Genomic DNA, 15,150 nt, shown 5'->3' with positions numbered 1-15,150 from the left:
AAACTGCCTACCCAACCTGCTGAGATAGAGGGTTAGTCATAGCCATTTTTTGCATTGGAGGTACTGAAAAGAAGAAAAATGCCTAAAGGTGGTGGGGGAAACTGGCAGGAGAAAGAATTTAAGTTGTACAAGAGCTACATTTGACAACCTGAAAGTGTTCTGTGCCAACCGACTGGCTCCATGGCCAGTTGTGCTTCTCTTGTATTTCAGTGCAGGTACGTCTAAAATAAAGCCCTTCTGGAATGGATCGAGAACACATTACCATGTCAATCTAGTTACCAGGTCCTACAGCAACTGATCCATGCTCCGTGGTTCTGCTCAGTATGCTGGAGATTGTGGGAGTGGCAGTTCACAGCCATCAGCATCTCAGAAAGAACTCTTTCACATTTAGAAAGATGAGCAAGCACTCATTGACAGATTAAAGTTTCATAGACATCAGTGAGAAAGCCAGTGGAAGAGTGACGATTACCACTGTGTGGTGACTTCTACCTGGGAAAGCACAGCTCTAAGAAGCACTGCCACCCAGCAATGTTCACTACATAATGATTAACGGCTATCAGCAAATGGGAACATGGACCCACAGCAAAAAACAAATTCTGCAGGAAAGCAATTTCACAGAGTGTTATTTGCTTTTGACTATTAGCTCTCCTAATAGGCAAAAAGGCTTTCTGTAGAACTGCACATAATTGGAAACACCAAAATTGTACCTGAGTTATCAAGGACATAGGTTGCCATAGTTACAAATAAAAGCCTCAGCTTGTCCTTCAGTGGCTTGCTCATTTTACTGACACTATTGGGATCAAATGCTCCCTCCCACCACCACCCCTCAAGATGTTTTCTGTTCAGAAAATAAATGAGGTTGTTTTACCTTTACAGTCTCAATAGAACAGCAGTAGGAGCTACCTTCTGTTATTAGACAGCCATTTCACATTAAAAAAGAGAGAGAGTGCTAAGTTTCAGAAACAGCAGCAGCAAAAGCCAAAACATGATCTACATATTGCACAATGCAGAAGTTCCTACGACTTATACTTACATGACACTTTTGTGTGTTCAAGGCACAGCACATTAATCCTCACAGCACCCCTATCAGAGAGATGGGTAGGTGTTATCCTCATTTTACAGACTGCAAAATCAACAAGTGACTAGACCAAAGCCAAGACAGCAGCAAGGCTGGGAACAAATTTGAGAACTACCTTACACTATGGACATTTATTCCTTGAGATTTCCTTTAGACTTTCCATCCTTTTCAGATGAAGCTTCCAGCTGGAGTTTGATGGTTTGAAGCTCACCTTTGCTGTCTCCTCAAGACATTAACTCCCCATGGTAAAGAGCAGAAACTGGCTCTGGGTAGTTTGACTAACATTTGGGTAGAGACAGCAGCATATCCAACATGCGCAGAACTTTGGAATGGGCCTATTTGGGATCATGCCTTGTCATTCCAACAGAAAGACAATGTACAGCCAGGACATAAATGTGTTAGATCTAAACAAAAAAAGCCAGGAAGAAAATAAAAAACCCTCAATGTTATGATGAAGGAGTCAAAGGAATCTCGAGAAAAAGATACTGGGATCCAAGATGAAAAATTAATGGCGACTGCTGAGTTATTTTGTTACTGTGAAGGAAAGTCCAAGGGAGGCATAGAAACTAAGTAGGGTAAGAAATTCAAAGTCATCATCAAGGCCAAGGGAAATGGTTGGAAGGCAGAAACCTGGAGGCTTTTTGGGTTTTTTAATCCTACCTGGGTCATCTTTTGCATCATACTAGCTACTGCAGGAACTAACTCAGTAGGATTGTTACAAGTGCTACCCAACCTCCACCATGCTCCTTCAGAAACCATCCAAGACGACAACCTATTAGATCATGGAAAGTCTTACACGCAGCTTTCAGTCCAACTTTTCATTTCTTAAGTTCAGTCTATTGCCAACTTGTATTATCCAAATTTTGCCTTGGTCTTTTTGAAGCTCATGTTCTTCAAATGCTTGACCACGGTTATGTTCCTATTGTGCCCCTCTTTATTTAGCCAGCACATTGCAGCAAGTGGTAAACCGTGAAACTGATATAATCTTACTGAAATAAGTATCTGAGACAAGGCTCCCTACAGAACAACAAAACACTAAACCTAAAAGGCATTGTTCTAAATAGCTTGACCCTTGAGCTAATGAATTATTGCTTAAAGAAACCTCAGAACCTCAGTGGGAACTTAGACAAGCTTTATATACATTAAAGCCTCATTTATCTACTTAACTGTAGAAATTACTTTTAAATATGGAAAGCAGAACAGGTGATATCCTTCAGTTCAAGAGTGAAGTCAACAGGAGTTTTGCCATTGAGATGGACAGAGATCCAGCTTTCACCCAAAGCTTTGTCTAGACCAGGATTTAAAAGTATGCTGTTAGATTGTGCTAGCTACCTCAGTCTAACCATTTATAAACTGTACACAAGACAGGGCATGGTCTTTAACACATGGCCAGGCAGCAAGCTTTCCAGTGCCAAAGCCATAGTCTTGTTTTGATCTATGTAGGGTGCATTGAGGACTAGGCAGAAGGGTCTATAAAATTAGGGCAAAGAAAGCACAAGGATGCAATCCTGAACTCTCACAAATCAATAGAGAAGGTACCTAATGAAAATAAATGTGTGTTAACATTTACATCTCTGAAGACAAAACAGCAAATCAACTGCTTTAATTCAATGCTCTATGCCCAGGAAAATCAACAAGAGTTTTTTCTGACCAAAGAGCAATGAATAGAGCCATTCCAAAGCGGAAAGGAAAGTGAACATTTGTTTCCTTGGCAAAATTAAGTTTTACCAAAGACATACAGAACTTATGGTAGCAGGTACGTTGGCCTGAGAACCAGGAAGATTCACGATGCAAGCAATATTTTTATCTAGCTCAAAAAAGCTAAACAAACAAAGGAAGTTGCAAAACTGAAGGAGTTTCAAACTGTATTGGTATAAGTTTCAAAGCAGCCTAGAGAAAGTTTTAAATGTAAAGTTGATAAAGATTTTAAATTTCTTGGAATCAAAGACATGGATACCAAGACACACCCTTTAGAAAGCACTAATTAATGAACAATTACATTTAGATCTTAACACAGTAACACCAGGGTTTAAGCACCTTAGCAATGCCTGGAGCCCAGATTATTGTGAAAACTAGGCTGTCAACAGAATAAGAAAGACAGCTATGACACTTGAAAACCCTGGAACTCATGGGAAGTAAAGCCTCTTAAACACGAAATTTCTATGCAGCAAGTTTAATATTAACAAAGTACTATCACAAGATGTCTATCACTTTAAGGAGTTTACAACTAAAATTAAGTTCTCTCTCTCATCTTCCCCTTATGCTTGCATATTAACCACAAGAGGTTTCAAACTTCCTACTTTTTGCCTAGTAATTTTTTTAAATGTTTGTATGTGTGTGTAAATTTAAAATTGCTTTAACAGTGAAGTAACACACAAAACAAGCAAAAGTCTTTGATAGGCTCATTGTCAATTCCTGTGCCCTTACACTGCAGTTACTGACCTAAAATGTTAGTTTTTATTTAGATTTAACTTTCCCTTTCTGAAATGTAATGATTAATAGCTGTATTTTAAATTCATTTTCATGCTGTTGAAAAATAACGTGTACAGCCCTGGAGACTAAAGTCCTTTCTTTATCCATAGAAAAGACACAGGCAGGGCAGTAGTGGAGAAAGATTCTTATCTTGACCTCTGGGGATTGCATCTGGGTCTCACAGGCTAGTTTAGTCCCTGTATCCCTTTAGTCATTGCCTTGCTTTCTAAGATTACTATATGGTTATCAATAAGGGCCAAGGCCATCTTTTTATGTTGAGTTTCTATGGTGCCCAGCCCCATCTGGCTCTAATCCAACTCTCTCCTATTGGTTATTGTAATAAAAACAAATCAAATGCAGGGTTGGAAAGGCACTCCAAAAGCACATCAAACCCCAACCAATTCTGAGACAGGATAAGCATATCTAGATTACCTCAACAGAAGTTTATCAAACTCTCCCTAAATAGCTCAAAAGAAGGGGGATTCCCCTAGAACCCAAAGTTGCCCATCCTCATACTTAATTATCCTTACAGTTATAATGTCTGTCCTGACAATTAACTTAAATCTTTGCTACAACTTAAATCAATTCCTCATGTCCTCCTGCCAATGGACTTGAAAAAGAATTGATTGATCCTTGCAGCAACTTTTAACATTCTGGAAAATTAAAGCCCCCTCACTATTCTCTTTTCTAGAGGGGTCCTTCAACCATTCTCCACTGGTCAGGTTTCCCAAACCTTTTATTCTCCCTGCATACATGATGGTACTTCTGATTTGTGAATTCTAAATCAGTCCTCTGAAACCTTACAACTCATCCCATAATGGTGTCATCTATTTTTTTTTCAGTGCAGTCTCCATTCCCTCATCTAAGTCATTAAAGTGCAGAACAGAATCCAGCCCATTTGGGACCCTGCTCAAATGAGCTACTGCTCTGATAGCAAACTAGCAGCAATTACCCCAAGCAAAATCTTTCAAACAGTTGCAATTTTTTTGAGGTTCTATTTGCATAATTTTCTTATGATAATGTCATGCAGGACAGGATTAGAAACCTTACAAAAGTCAAGATGCAATCACATTTTCTTCTTTCCCCCTTATCTACTGGACCAGGAACCTTGTCAAAAAAAGAAATGGGATAGGTTGACAGAATCTGTCCTTGACAAATCTATGTTGACCGTTTTGTCTCTTATCACCATAGTATCCTCCAGGAGTTTCATTCTAGTAACTTTCTGGGAATCCGAGCTCGGCTGACTGGTTTACAGTTCCCCATTCTGCAGGCAGATTCTGTTTGCCCTTCTCCTATCCCCCACAGCACAGATTTGAGAATAATTTCTAGTCAGAAGTAGATTTAAACTAAACAGAATTTGATCCCACAAATACATCAAGGGGTTTTTTTTGACTGAGTCTTCCTTAGAACCTTTCTCCCCAAAGGTTTTGAGACTCTTATATTCCTCCTTAAATGATGGAGCTTAAGCCCTATTTAAACTGTTGTTGGCCAGGTGACAGAAATTAACACTGATCTAACTGCATCACCCTGCTGCACCTACAGTCTGATTTGTTTCCACATCCAAGAATTCTCCCTTATCCAAAGGAAAGTGGTAGTGACAGGAGTTTAGAAACAAAGAGAAAGAACTAAGTACTCAGTATATACAAGCCTCAGCAGCCATAGGGTGGGAACAAATTTCAGTTTTTGAAATTTCAGACTAAAGCTTAGCCACCTATATAATTACCATACTACTTAAGCCACTTGTAAAAATAACCTCTATTTCTTTTCTCATTTGAACAAGGTGTGTTCTTTCCCAGGAACATGCATGAAAACTCAAGCGTTTGTGATCAAAACTGTACTGGAATGGAACAATCACTCAAAGAAAAGCAACAGAAAGAGGGTTTATAAGCTGTTAGAAGTTTAGCAAATTCTGGTTATAACTGTGATAGTGCCTATTGTTTGGCATACAGCCAAGTAAATAAGGTGGTAAAGCATACCAAATTAAGCATCTTCCTATTATTCACAACATTTGAAAGTTTCTTTCAAGCAGCTTCTGTGAAAAAAAAAAAATTGTATAGCATGATAGGTTAATATATTTTCTTGACCACTGATTTCTCCTTACAGATTTGTCTCTAAAATATATATCTCCTGAGTCAGTGCAACTGATTTTTATTAAGAAAAGAATTCCAAGCACCAAACTCTCACATCGAAGCCTCTGATGTTTAACATACAGAAGACAGTGTCGATTAAGGCTTAAATAAAGTAGCAAACAAACAAAAAAGGACCTACTTTTAGGTTAGCTGCCTCATAAACCTTTCCAGCCTCTACGAATGTATAATTATTCCACAATTCCAGAGCCCTGAACATCAAACAAAAGTTTATCTGGTCCCACTGCATTTGCTTCATTCCAAATTAGACTACACCCAGCGCCCTATTCAGCGTCTTACAAGAACAAGACACTAGCTAAATACTGCCAAATGAAAAACCGATTCTAAAAGCATCATTCATTCTTCTGCTTCCTCAAACCCTAAAAAGCCTCCACAGAAATAGCCAAACCCAAACAGCAGCACAAGGGGAGAATTTCAAATTTGAGAGCTCTAGTTTCCTCAAGGTGACCCTGACTTCATTTGAAGAAAGAAGAAGGCAAACATTTAAAAAAATAGTCAAATGCACATCCCTAAAGAGCTACACACTGAAAATCACATAATTTACAAACACATACTTTCACTTACTTTCTTCCTCCCTTATTTTCTTCTTTGAAATCAGAGCTGTTGATTTGTCATTATGTGAAAAGCATTTAAACACATTCCTTAAAGTTTCATCACAATATAAATTAAAATCTTCTAAAAGCCATGCACACAGAGTGTAAGACACTTACATTGCTTGGATGAAAATACTAAACTCAGCTCGCCAATTTAAAATCTCTCTCTTTTAGTTCCTTTAAAGCAGGCTGCTGTTGACTGCATTGTAGAGAAATATCACTGATGTCACCTCCCTCCAGCAAGTGCTTGTGATTGTCAGCTGTAAAAACAAAGATCAATTGGGGAAAAGCCTAGCAGTAATCCTGAAGTTCAACCAAGGGTGAAAAAGAGCCACCTATTTTAAAGAATACAGTTCCACAAACTGCCAGTGTTCATCTAAACCCTGAGGAAGGACTGGAAATAGCCGATTCAGTTATAGCCAAGACCATCTGACCGCACAGATGAGTATTTGTTGTGTCACTGAACATAAAAATACAATACACGATTAGCTCACACTCATTTAGTTCATCTGGATACATTCTCTATTGGTTTCCAAAAACAAGCTGCTGATGGACCCAGAATTGGCACGCATTGGAGGATTTCAAATGGCTCCCTAGTTTTCAAATACTGCATCCTTCTTATAACTGTGGAACTGAAAAGACAGCATTTATCTTTCAAGTCCTGCTCTGCAGCAATTCGTCTTTGCTCTGGTTTGTAATGCCATGGCTCTAATAACTAGGGAGAAAACTGCTACAAAATATTTAAGGTTCTGCTGTTTCCTTGATATCACACACAGCACATGAGGGATCGGGAGGGAGTGAACACCTCCATGTAATAATCAGCAATCAAGATGCACTGTAATGTCACTTCCCTGTGCATTCATTGCCTGAACTGCAGTTTAAACAAGAAATACATAAGCACACACTACAGAACCACTGCAGTTAGTGTAAAAGGGAGCAGAAGAAAAGGGAAGGGAGTTTGCTGTCCTGGTAGTTGGACTGAGAACCACAGACAGGACGGGTTGCCATGGTGCCTCCAAGGGGGTCAGGGAGGAGACAAAAGGAAAGATGAACCAATGTGCAGCAAAAGGCTGAGCCAATTCAGTTTTAAATCACTGTGACAGCACTTCAGCTGAGCTATTACATGGTTGCCTTGGTAACCAATGGGAGAAAAATCACAGAGGAAATCTGTAATTATTACAAGGGAGATAGTGACTTATCCAGTTCAGTAATCAGCACATTATAGTGATTCAAGCTGCCATGAACCCTTAACCAAAAGAGGAGGTACTCTGATCCACCGTGGAAAGATGAGGGGATGAGATGAATACAAAGCCATGCAGCTGCCAAATAAACCAGGCAAGATCCTGGCTTGCCTGCTTTATACTGTCAGGACAAAGCTTTCCTAACCTACAGTGCTGAACAGCTTCGGGGAGCCAATCCCAGTTGCTTTGCTTAACAAACACATGTTAATGCACATGTTATAAAGAAAGAAAAACAAGAAATTGGATACCAGAAATGAGAGGAGTTCTGGGACTGTGCCACTTCCATTTGAATACATGCATGTGGGTAGCATAAGGAGGGAGTGAGACCCAAAAAACAGCAGCCCCTAGAAGAGGTTATAAAGATGGAAGATGTCTCATGCTCTGAGCATAGGATGTAGCACAACGTGGAGCTCTTAAAGTCTAACTCAGTCTCACATGGTAACCGTGGGCAATTCACCTAATTCTTCTGCCACCTCAAATGCCCTCAACAATGGGGCAATTCCACTAGTATTATCTAATTCAATTTTAATAGTGTTTTTGTTCAGATACAAGAGAGAGACCCAATATGAGCTCAGTTTGGATTCTCACAAAGCAGTTTTAACAAACTGGCCTTTCCACCCAGGAGAAACCCTACCATCTCTGGTTTCTCCTCTGCAAGATGAAGTTACTTTTCTACCTGGGAGAAAACTTTTAACATCTTTGAATTCTCGTTTGCCTGACGAAGGTTGTCTGAGCACAAAAACTTTCAAAGAAAAACATTTTTTAGAACTATTTAGTTGGTCTAATAAAAGATATCACCTCTGCCCCAAGAGTTTTGTCTGCAGGCACATCTGACACAGAATTATGCAACAGTATTAAATATGTGGTATGAAAACACAGCAAAATTCCTCATTGAGCTCTCCTGTGGTAAATGGACAACTGACAACACTCAGACTCATAGACTGCAAGGGAAAAACTCCTTGTGCACAGTCAGTGGCGGCTGCTGCACCACTACTCCCCTTCTCCTTACCTGGGCTGCTACTTGAGCTCCACACAGCTGCTCAGCAGGAGCAAGGAGGAAACACAAAGAGGTTTGGTACAAATTCATGTTTTTGTAAGAGCATGTTCAGTGCAAGAAAAACAACAGGCTCTACACATGCTGTGGAATAGGGGGGTGTGATCTTCGATAAGCAGGAACTGCTCAACTGCAAGACAATTGAGTAGTTGGAGAACTTTCAATTAAACAGAAAGTAGCAAATGGGTACAGCCTGGCTTGATCCAATAATACTGTGGGGTAATCTCATGCTGGCCATTTTATTATCTCCATTATTTCTTAATTTAAACTCTAGAGGCTTTCCACATCAGCCAAGGCCATCTCTGGGGTCTGAGATCCACTTCCCTTAGTTTGCCATCCAGCAATCCCACAAACATACCTCCCTTGGGCTTCACTGATAGATACCTGGGAACTTGCAAATCACTTTGCAAGTGGGCATCATCCTGATGTTGTTGTATGATTCAGCTGTCACTTTTATGGACTTCAAACGAAAGGGTCCAGTTTTCTCTGAGAAAACATTAAATTCATGGTGACTGTAGTGGTGGCCAGAACTTCTTGTACAGGCTTGTCCTTTAAGCCCAACTCTCTGTTTGTAACATAACAATCATAGTTTTGCTTTGGAAAGCTTGCTTCCTTAACACTTCCCTCTGTGCTGGAATGGATTAAGTCCCAACAATTGATCAACTACCTTCCCATCAAAAGATGGGCTGGAGTGAGAGGACATGGAAATGATGAGTCTTGTGCCTCACAATTTACATCCATTCTCTGTGCTCAGCTCTGTACTCCTGGTCCTACAGGGACAGAAAACTTCCCTGTTGCGTTGCAATACTGTCACCAGCTCCATCAAGGCTATAAGTCCACTGCCAAATCTGCAAAGCCTTTGCTGGCATCTGATCAGTATGTTCCATGAGTAACACAATCTCTCCTCGATTTTTTGTACAGCCAAATTGTTCTGAGAGCATTTGTATTGGCACACGGGTGCTTTTCCACAAAGACAGTCTTGTGCTCTTAAGAAATTAAAGTCAAGACAAGTGCCTATTGCTGGTATCCCCCATATTTTCAATGAAGATTCCCACAGAAATTTGTGATTTGTCAGAATGGTAAAAGGTTTCCTATATAAGTATTGTTGGATTTTGTTGTAGTTCTACAAAATAATAGTTAGACTTTTACATGTTTCAACTGTAAGTAACCCTGTTCATTTTTAGACGCTGACCTAGACATGCATTGAATTGCTTCTCTTTAATGTTCTTCCTATTAAATGACAAACCATCACCTGACAGAATTGTTTCCTACTCAAAATGAACAAGTCTTGTGAACTTACTAAGAAGGCACTGCAATATTGTTGAAGGTTTGGAAGATGAAAGTAATCCATTTCAATTGGTACCTGCATTTTTTTTGATGAAAGTTTATCTTCTTTTTATCTTCTCCCCACAGAAACCTGTTGAACATTTGGTTGATTTAAAAAAATAGGATTGGGGATTACAACTAGTAGGATACATAACAGGTAAATAAGGCAAGGTAAGACATTCATTTTAAAATAAGAACACCCCCCCCCCCACAACGATATTGCCAAACTGCTCCATTTGCTCAAATCCTGTAATATAACATTGACAATCTCCTGAAAGTTTTGGTGGACAATAACATTAATTTTTTTGGATATTTTAATACCCAAATAGGTTATGTGATCTAATTGCCATTAAACTGCCATAGTAGTCCAATTGCCATTTGATAAACATGGTAGTAGTTTTGGTAGCTTCCTTTGGTTTTTACTATCATTATATACTGTACTTTCAATACATTCAAGGGTACATACAAGGGTTTCTTAATACTTCCTACATAAGCAACTGAGCATATTGCTGAAAAATCAATAGAAAACCTATCACTCAGAAAACAACCTGCAGGGATAAAAACTTGTGGCTTTTGTTCCCAACCTATCTTCAGCAGAAGCCACAAGACACAGTGTAAGTCCTCAGCCTACACAGGAAATGTACTTGATTTATACATGAGATTAAAAGCAATATAGTCAACGTGTTTCATTCATCCAGGGATAATTCACTGTTATTCCAATTCCTCACCAGCACCCTAATACCTGATAATTAGTCAGTACTGCATAATTCACCAAAATTTACATTTCACATTCCTCTTGGAGTGGTGAATTAACCAGAATTTACTGTATGTTTTCCACATATTACATTACCATAACACTGATGGAAAATGCTACTGTAGTCAAAATAAAACATTATTCTTGTTAGAATAGAAATATTAACAACAAAATTTCTCTTAACAGAAGTCAAGTGTGTGATGTAATATGATTTGGGTCAAATATTGAAGTGAGTCCTATATTGGTTTTTAATTTAATACTTAATGCTAATTGCATAGTTGACTGGTTATTTGATTATGCAAGTTCATCCAGACATTGTAAGTCATTACTCTAAACAGTGAAGTCATGGGAACAAAAAAACACTTGCTTGTAGTAGATCAAAAATACAGACAACTGTAGTAGTACATTTCAAGTAACTCAACTACTTAACTTAGAAACTACCTTAACTGTTAAGAGAAAAAATGATACTCCTGTCAAGGCAAAGGACTGGTTTTGTGTCAGCTTGTAGAGAAATTAAACCTGAGAATGGCTTTCCCAGTAGGTGTAAATATCTACTACCTACAGATCATTGGCACCACAGAATATATGCATCACCCCAGCAGTTCACCGCTCTGTTTTTATGTCTGCACAGCCAGAATTACACATCCTAAAGTAGGATCTGAAGAGACAGTGTTATGAAGGAGAAACAGGCATGGCTCCGACAGCAGCCATATCCTCTGGCACGGTGTTGAATGACTTAATTTAATTAGCAGTTGTGGGGGGCTTGAAGCTGAGGGATTGCAGGAGAGACCACATGGGAAGAGAAAGAAGGGAATAGGGAAGATCACAAGAGGCAAGAGGCAGGGAGGGCAGAGAATAGGGGAACAGGCACAGGCATGCTGGGCAAGGGGCAAGCAGCAGGGATCAGGCACAGGCATGGAGAAGCAGGTGGCACAGGGGCACACAGCAGGAGGGTGTATGGTGGGGGGACAGCAGGGACAGCTGGCAGACAGGGCAGGCACAGGCATGAGGGGACAGCCAGAGAAGGAAAGGGGCAGGGGTTTGGCCCCTTGCCCCAATCACTGTTTTTTCCACCACAGCACTAGTGGGGACAAATTTAAATGACAGATTTAAGGGGGTCATCTTAAAATTCAGTTGTCTTGGAGGCGGTTAAATACAGTATTTTCTATATAAGGAAAATTAGAGCAGGGTGACTTATTGCACATTTTCTGCTTTTATGAACTGGTTATTTCATTTACCCCATATAATTCCAAGTGATAAAATTTATGTTTTTTAGGGAAGGCATATGCTCTCTCATAAAATAAGCTAGAAAAACTGACATAATTAGAAGAGAAAGGATGAGGATCTAGGAAGATTGGCAACACAATAGTAAAAGGCTGGGGTAATTTACAAAAGACTGAAGGTTTTTACACAAGGTATTACATCTTGCTATGATAGAAATTTCTATGATTTTTCAGATCATAGGATTTCTAGAATCGAACTGGAATCCCTAGCAAGGTAAATTATAGTTTATTCTATTAGCCTTCTGAGGTTATTGGTTCACATATACTAGAAAGCATCGACATCTTGCTTAGGAAAAATAAAATGTTCCATACAATGCACATAACACTAACACTTGAGCAAAACTCAGTACCCAGAAATAGCAATTCCTAGGGGTAGGGACAAAACGTCAAAAACATAAATGTCATTTATGCCTGGAAGAAGTGGAAATGGAACACATTATCATCAAGAAGCAGAAGGTAAAACATTGCCAACTACATTCTGTCCTGAAATACTACTAAGTTGCTAAAGCGCTAAAAAAAGCTCTAGGAACTCCAAACGTTTTGGGGAGAAAAGGTAACCCACACTGCACATGCCTGAAATTCTTGAAAAAGAATGAGTGTCTCTTTTTACTGAAATAAATCAACCTTTATGTACTGAGAAGTACAATCAGAGTGATTTCATTACAATTAATCACAGCCTGCACCACCACAGGCAGTCATCATCTCAAGAGGCTGGAGAGGTATCAACAACGATGCTTCCAGAAAATCCTCCATATCAAATGGGAAGATCTCAGCAAAAATGCCAGCATCCTTGCTGAAGTCAATGGTACCAGCATTGAGTTGGTTATCCTCAAGCACCAACCTCATTGGACTGGACACTAGGTGTGGGTACCTGATTCTCAACTCTCAAAACAAGTATTCACCTCCCAGCTTAGTAGCAGCCTGAAATCTCACAGTGGCCAGAGGAAATGCAACAAGGACACATTGAAGGAATACTTCAAGAAATGGATGCCAACATCAAGAGTTGGGAGGAGCTGCCTGCCAACCAAGTCCAATGGCACTGCAACCTCAGCCAAGTGGCAGCCTGTTTTAAAGTAAAGTATCTTGCCCTTGAAGCAAAGAGGGAGAGAGAAGAAAGAAAAAAAGAGAGGAATCCCAACCTGCAGCTTACTCTCCCTTGCAGAAAGACCTGCAACTTCTGCAGAAGGATCTGTAGGTGAAGGATTGGACTATTAAGTCACCTCAAGTACCATCAATGACCCATGGTAGAGATCTTCCTCAAATCAAGGGATTGCCAACGACAATGCGTAAAGAGGCTCACCATATCTAGTAACAACAAACAGACAGACATTTCTAGTTATACAGGAAAACAGACTTTAAGATTCCTTAGGAAAAAGGTTTCCAGACTTTATGGCCATATTTTTTTGATCACCTATGATTATTTGAAGCAACGCACTACATGGGGAAGGAAGATCACCTTTGCATGACTTGTACAATTTGGCTTTACCATCCTTAGTAAGAGACTTTTCTAGCCTATCTTGGGATGACCTCTTACTGCCTTTGTGGTAGAGGATGTTAGAGGCTGTCCTATCCAAAACTGCTTTCCATCATGAATCTATGAATCATATGAGCAACACTAACAAAGCCAACTGGTTTGCATGTATAATGGCAAAATACAACTCTCACTTATTCTGAAGCACAGCATATGTGTATGTTATCTTTTGCATCAGCCAGCAACCAAAACACTCCAGTACACCTTCCTGCTGCTTCCAGTCCATCCCAGGGTTGGGTATTCCACTCACTCTGACTCCCTGCCACCCAGCAGCGCTGGCAACAGCTCCTGGCCTGCAGCCCTCAGCCCATAACCTGCATAGCCCTCAGGTCTCCAGGTGCATTATTTCTCAGAACCATGAAGTCCAAACTCCACCAATCCTAGGCACAGCATCACAGCCTATGTCTAACCCTAGCAGACAGTGATCAGTAAAACAGTAACACTTTTGCCTCATATGGTAGCTAGTGTCCTTCAGCACGTGAGGGAGTGCATCTGATCACTACATGGGCAGTCCCCAATTGATATAAAAACAGACTTAGACAGATTTACATAGGGTCACTTGAGTGTCAGCAGCTATGTGATGTAACTCACTCTGAGGGGTTCTAAATAGGGGTGTGCGAAACGGGCCACTTCTGGGTCCACCATTAAGTGTGCAGGGGGGGGCCCCCACGGCCACCTAGCTTGGCAATGGGCCACAGAGGGATCCTGGGTGCCCCCCCAGACCCAGGAGGCACCATTCGCCAAGCCAGGGGAGGTGCAGGGGCCCCCCTGCACCCTCCCCGGTGGACCTGGAAATGGACCAGACGTGCTTCTGGTCCACTTCTGGGTCTGTTACTGAGCACGCTGGGGAGCCCCCCATGCTCCTGTAGGACACTCCATCCGCCCCAGTATCATAGCACTCACAAGCCACCTGTTACCTAGAGGTATGTAGAAAAAACATTTAAAACTGTGTCTATGCCCGAATCGCCAAATCTCTCTGATTTGATTCAGAGAGATTAAAGGGTCTTCTGATTCAATTTGGATTCGGAGATTCAGCCACCAAATTGGGCTGAATCTCCACTGAATTGAATCAGGGACTGAAGCTTCGCATAGCCCTAGTTCTAAATATAAAGGAATTGAAATACAAAGGAAAGAGGGAGGGGGGACTGCTAAGAGAGGTGAAGATGGGTTTAATACCTAAATGGGGATTAACAAGGCTATGAACCAACCAAGGAACATAAGGGTCCTAAATGCTAGGCAAGGTAATGGGACAAGAGTCCATAATCTCTGTTGAGACCTTATTTAACACAATTAAGACTGGATGATTTCTTGTTCCAACAACCAAAAAGTTATTTTTTAAAGTTCTGTCATTTAAGAACAGCTACTCTGGCATCAGTGATGGGATGTCCAGAGAGGTTTAAGTGTTCTGCCATGGGATTTAGCGAATTTTTGGAATTAATGTCAGATCAGTGACCATTCATTCCTTCACATAGGGATTGCCCCATCAGTCCAATGTAGACAGCAGAGGGGCACTATAACTTCAAAGAAGAGTGAAAAGATAAGCTAACAGGTTACAGAAGTCAAGAACAATCTTGAATACCTACAAACTCAAGGAAGGTCACCTTAATGCCCACCTATTCAGAGTGACACCAAAGCAAATAAGTGGATCCTCGGCTTGAGATTTCTAAAGCA

At 40.4% G+C, this 15,150-nt stretch overlaps 1 protein-coding gene across 4 annotated transcripts in view; it reads right to left on the bottom strand.

Annotated features, from left to right (window-relative positions):
- The window catches only part of ABAT (4-aminobutyrate aminotransferase), a 140,205-nt gene that overhangs the window by 105,992 nt on the left and 19,063 nt on the right, over positions 1–15,150 (bottom strand). Inside the window, exon 1 of one of the 4 annotated variants that reach the window (XM_019494759.2) lies at positions 6,408–6,522. The exons of the other annotated variants lie outside the window; for them this stretch is intronic. The gene's annotated coding sequence lies outside the window, so the exon portion shown is untranslated. Of the gene's footprint in view, positions 1–6,407; positions 6,523–15,150 lie in introns of those variants that run through there. 4 annotated transcript variants of the gene reach the window in all.

The sequence above is a fragment of the Alligator mississippiensis genome, chromosome 13 (genome assembly GCF_030867095.1).
Source record: "Alligator mississippiensis isolate rAllMis1 chromosome 13, rAllMis1, whole genome shotgun sequence".
Taxonomy (NCBI): Eukaryota; Metazoa; Chordata; order Crocodylia; family Alligatoridae; genus Alligator; species Alligator mississippiensis.
This window is presented reverse-complemented; position numbering and strand designations above follow the sequence as displayed.